The following is a 6,000-nucleotide window of genomic DNA, read 5'->3' on the forward strand; positions in this document are numbered from 1 at the left end:
CCACACTTGCAAATGAAAATCCTGTCTGGAGTCTCTTGCCAAGCCCTGTCCCCCAAAACAGGATGAGCCCTGGCACAGCTCCGAGGTGCTTGATTCATGGGCCGTTTCCATCTCTCTGGGGGCTGCGTGGGAACAGCATTTTGGAGCCTGCGTCTGGTGACGGCACGATTTATATTCCCCAGAGCAGGCAGGAGTTGGGCTTTTCAGAGCATTCCTGGAGCAGATGCTGGCCAGGCAGGTGGCACCGTGAAGAAGCTTCTGTCTGCTCCCTCTCTAACACTCCCCTCTCAGCCCTCGCCAGGAAATATACTTCCCTGTCCCACAGTTAGGCCAACCTTTGGTTGTCTCTGTTCTCCGTGACCGTGGTGATCTAAATCTCAACCTTCCACCCAACCTCAGGCAAGGGACTGGAGCGGGGTCCAGCCAGAACTCTGGCTGATGGGCAAGTGCCAAATCAGGGGCCTAGAACAAGAAGGAGGAAAGGGTCAGGGGAGTGAAGTCTGATCCAGAATCCTTAGGCCCAGAGAGCCGTGAGGGAAGGAGAACTAGAGCATGCCAGTCGAGCCCAGAGGCAGGACCGTGGGTCCAGAGCTGGGTAAATAGGACTAGACCATGAGCAGAAGGGAGATAAGGAGAGGCACGATCTTAAGTTTGGCACCTCCCTAGCTGGCTAGGGCTGGGCAGCTGGAGAGTCAGGAGTGCCCCGCTTTTCACTCCTCACACCTTGCCGCCAGGCTCACATCCCCTCTTCCTCTCGAGGTACCCTCCCAGCAGAGTCCTGACTACCAGTTTTGTCTGCAAGGCCAGCACTTCTCTCTTCTTCCTTCCCTGCTTCAGAAGGTGGCCATCAGATTAGTGGGCAGACTCAGACCATGTGTCCAAGTGCTCCAGGGTCACTTTCTGCACAGCCACTCTTTGTTTATTCATTCATATTCTCATATTCATTCCCTCTTCCTCATTTTATTTTATTTTATTTTAAGGCAGAGTCTCACTCTGTCACCCAGGCTAGAGTGTCATGGCGTCAGCCTAGCTCACAGCAAACTCAGAGTCCTAGGCTTAAGTGATCCTCTTGCCTCAGCCTCCTGAGTAGCTGGAACTACAGGCACCTGTCACAATGCCAGGCTAATCTTTCTATTTTTAGTACAGACAGGGTCTCACTCTTGCTCAGGCTGGTCGTGAACTCCTGAGCTCAAGTGATCCTCCTGCTTCAGGGGTGACAGGCATGAGCCACCACACCCAGTCCTCTTCCTCTCTCTCTCTCTCCCCTTAATCCAGCACCAATTATTCATTCATTGTATATATACACATACAAATCCCACTATGTAATATTTTCTTTTTTGTGTCTTGCAGAGATTAGCATGCCTATCTAGCACCTTTTCTGAACTTTTCAGGGGCAGAGGCTGTCTTCATTTGAAGTAATCCCCACCCCAGCTAAGATTTTCCAGTATGTTTTAGATAGGTTGATCAGCCTAATGGCCAGATAAATAAATGAGTGGCACCTCATTTATCTTACTTTTCTAACTCCCTCCCAGAATTTATTATCTAATTTTTTAAATTAACATACACTATGTATGTCAGTATCAAAGTAGGAACACAAAACCACACAGTAATTTCTGCAGAGATAGGTTAAGGTAAAGAATTATTAACTGTAATGGAAATCAGAGTGAAAGGGATTGGCTAGTAAGAAGTAAAGAGGCGTCTAAAGAGTATAATAATGTCATACTAGATAGTAAGTACCTTGAAGGTAGGTATAATGTGACCCTCATCTGTTTATCCCCACTCCGTAACCATGCTGAAGCAAAGTGAATCGAATCAGAGCTGGTGGTGACCAGATAGGTATAATGTGACATCTCTAGAAAGTCATCCTGAGAAATGGGTACTGGGGAGTGATTGTGCTATGTGGACCGTACTTGGGACCCCTACTACATAGACGAGGCTTGTTTTGTAAATGGGAGATTCCTTTATCTCTGACATCGCCTGTTTGTTTTCTCCTTCAGTGTTAATACTTTGAAGGGTCAGGAAATAGGGAACAACCTTATTCAGCAGGAGATTCTGAGGGCTCACTCTGCAGCTGACAGTCAGAGTGGAACTGCAAGATAATGGAGGCTGATACTGGTCCCAGCCAATTCTTCTCCCCTTTGCAAAGTGCTGAATGACAAGCAGATTTCTCAGCTCCAAGCAGGCAGTCTCATTCAGAGGATAAATGTGTCCCTGGATAGAGGAGCTTGTTGAATGATATTTACCAGGGTCTCTGTGAAGGGCCCTCACCTCCCAAGGGAGCATTTCAAACCTTCATCTGCTCTCCTGTTCACCTGACAACCATGGGGCGATGAGAGGAATAAAAGCTCTCCAGCAGGATGGCAGCCCTGGTGATTTGTTTAGATGCTAGAAGTTTCTTGATTTCTCTTGCTTCCTGTATTCAGCCCCTCCCTCTTGTATGCAAACCCCAGACAGAGAAGCACGGAGTTTGTGCTGGGAGGGCTGGGAGGTCAGCAAGTGTTACAGGCCCCACCACCCAATGCTCCTGGGCCAAGTTTCTTGGCTTCTCCACACCTCCATCTCCTCATATACTATGGTGACAATAAAAGCTACCTGACAGGATTATCACAGAGATAAAATTAAACCTATATAAAGACACTTTGCACATTTTAAAATGCTCTGCAGCATAAGCCACTCATTTATTCAGTAATTCCTTTTGGTACACCCGCTGCATACCAGGTACTATACTGTCTGAAGGGCCAATTCCAGACTGTGCAAGCCGGGAAGAAAAGCAGGCTACTAGCCAGGACTTTCCCAGCCATCAGTGTGGTTCTGACATGATTTCCAGCTGTGTTTGTCTGGGTTCTCCAGAGAGACAGAATGTGTAGAAGATAGACACACACACAAATAGAATGTATCTGTATATGCCAAATATATATAAACAGGGTATGTTAATATGTATGTGTTTATATAAAGAGATAAATAGATTTATTATGAAGAATTGGCTCACACAGTTATGGAGGCTGAGAAGTCCCAGCAGCAGCAGCAGCAGCAGCAGCAGCAGCAGCAGCAGCAGCTAGAGAACAAGGAAAGCCAATGCTGTAAGTTCCGGTTCAATTCCAAGTGTGAAGGCAGAAGCCTGATGGGACAGAGAGAGTGAATTTTCTCTTACTCCCCTTTTTGGTTCTCTTCAGGCCTTCAGTGGATTGGTGGCTGAGGTACAATCCACTTTACCCAGTCTACCAACCCAAATATTAATCTCATCTAGAAATGCCCTCACAAACACACCCAGAATGATGTTTAAGCAAACATCTCCCCCACCCTGCAGGCCAGTCAAATTGACATCAAATTAGCTGTCACACCACGGCTGGTGTTCACGTGGAGCATGTAAATGTTTGTAGCAGCTTTACGTGGTGTTCTTATTTGGCCTCCAGAATGACTCAGTGAGGGGCTTATTACTCTTCTCTGTCACAGGCATCACCAGGTTGACCATATGAAACAGGCCATATTTGCCTTCAACCCAAATCTCCATGCACTGAGACTCTCCCCTGTCAGTGACAGGAAGCCCACTCCTCTCCAGAGTCCCACTTGCCTCGTGTATGAGAGGACTACGAGCCTGTCTTTTGCCTCCTGTGCCTTGGTGTTCCCCACTTAGTACACTGGTCCTTAGTCAGCAGGGAGGTTTAAAAGAAATTTTTCCTCATTGCCCATAGAAATAACTATCTGTGGACTAGGTATCATTCAGCAAAGTCAAAACATAATCTCGAAGCCAAGATTAGAGATGTAGAGATGTGCCTTTGCCAGGCCTCAGCCCGTTGTGAGGTATGGGGTCGGGGGAAGGGGATGGCCTCTCATGGACGTGTTTGCCCTGGCCTGGCTTGCCTTGTCTCCTCAGAGAACAGTGCATGTCTTTTACATTTAATAAGCCTTTTGTCATTTTAACCTTGCAGATGAATCTAGGCATTTTGGGTATTTTGGTTTACTTAAAACCCGTTGTGAGATGTTGTATTAAAATCTGTCATAGGGGAAATATGAATTTATTAATTCAAAAGCAGTTGCATCCTCATGCTGAGGTTGGAAAATGGGCCAAATCAATAGCATTTCTCCAGCTCGCACTTCGGACAATGTCCACTCTGCCTGGCCCTGCAGCTACTTATGAGTGTGTCTGTCTCATCTGGAAAATGACTTTTTAGGCTGCAAGTCCCCCATGCCTAGGGTGGTACCTGGCACATTTCAGCTGCCTAGTTACTTTTCTGGAATGGACTGTACTTGTTCTTGGAGGGTTGTCACACAGCTGTACTCCCCTAAGCTCTGTTCTGGGAAGAAGGCCCCGTCGGCCCATCACAATCAGCATGTCACCTCGTGTGTGTCATGCCTGTGTGACACCGGGAATGCATTACTTACTCAGACGCAGCTCCTGCCTGTAGAAAGTTCACAGCAAGTGAGGGGTGATGGGCCATGAACACCCATCAGAGTTCACCTTGAGAAGTGCTGGAGGAGCGAGGTTTAAGAAGAGAGCCTCGATGGGCGGAGCAAGATGGCAGCCGAGTAACAGCTTCCTTGCATCTGGGCACCGTGAGTCTGGGGAGATAGGACTCCAGGCATCTCTGGCTGGTGGGAACTACCTATCATCACTCCTATGAGGATACAGGGAGTCAGCGAGAGACTTCTGGACCCCAAGAGGAGGACTAAAACAGTGGAAAACCGGCAAGTGGTCGCGTGTGTTCAACCCGTCTAAACCCGCCCACAACTGTAAGTTCAGTAGCAGCGAGACTGCAAACCAGAAAGGCCTTACCTGTGAACTCTTTTGATGTCCTTGGACTTGGCACTGAGTTGAACTGCCTTGGGGAAGGCCTGAGTGGGAGTGCGGAGAACTTTGGCCGTTGTCTAGGGCCCCAGTCTGAGCCGCTGAGCCAGACGGAGCTAATAGTGTTTGGCGGTGGGTCACACGGATCCATTGTCAGTGATCTGCCCCGGCAAGCTCCGCCCTCAGGGTAGCAGAGCTAGAAACGGGTGGGAGCTGGTAACCCAGCAACCAAGTAGCCTAAGGGTGGGGTCTGAGCCGCCTTGCAGCCCTAACCCTCAGGGGCAGAGTGAGACCGGTTTTGGCACACTGAGTAAGTGGATAGCCACTTCAGCAGTGATTCCAGCGAGAAAGCTGGGAAAGCTTCTGCTCAGCAAGTTTACAAGTTCAAAGTGCCTTTTAAGTGGGCTGAAGAGAGATTTAGGGTGTCTACCTGCTGGGGTTTGAGAAATCAGCAGCCTCCAGTCGTATCAGAACTGTGACTAACATCTCATACCCCAAAAGACCACGTGTTGCCCAGACAATATTCAACAACATATACAAACTGCTTTGTTTTTGGTTGTGTATTTTTTTTTCTTTTTTTTTTGTTTGGTTGGGTTTTTTTGTTTGTTTATTTTGACGTTGTTGATGTTCTTTTGTTTCTTAATTTCAATCTTTTCCATACAGATCCCTTTTTCTTTCTCAATTTTTCTAGTTTAATTATAATTTCCCATTGCTGCCTTTTTTAATAACTACAACTTCATTTTTGCTAGTGTTTCTACCGCTATCACTTGGTTTTTCACCCAATTTTATCGCCATAAAGTTTTCTGTTTGCTTGTTTTAGTTTGATTTATAGCATTTTTGTCTTTCCTCTCTACTTGGTGGAGATGGGGTACTGTGTCTGACCAGGTTAGCAAAGAGCTGCTGACCTCAAGGGAACCACCCAACTGGGCACCCAACCCCCAGAAGGTGGGGTTTTTTAAGGTTGTGTCAAAGTACCCTACTGTACACCTATATTGCCCTGTCTCCCTCTTTCTGTGCCTCTCTTCTTTTTGTCAATATTCCTTATCCCTACCCCCTCTCCTTTCTCTATCTTTCTTTTTTTTTCTTATCACTCGGTCCTCCTTTCTTTCATCCCTTTTTTGCTCTTCAACCTTCTCACCTTTCTGGTCCTGTAACCCTTAGTCCACAGGCACAAGAACTTAAAGAGCAAGAGGAAGTGAAAGGAAAATTAGGGC

Source organism: Nycticebus coucang, chromosome 6, assembly GCF_027406575.1.
Source record: "Nycticebus coucang isolate mNycCou1 chromosome 6, mNycCou1.pri, whole genome shotgun sequence".
Classification (NCBI taxonomy): Eukaryota; Metazoa; Chordata; class Mammalia; order Primates; family Lorisidae; genus Nycticebus; species Nycticebus coucang.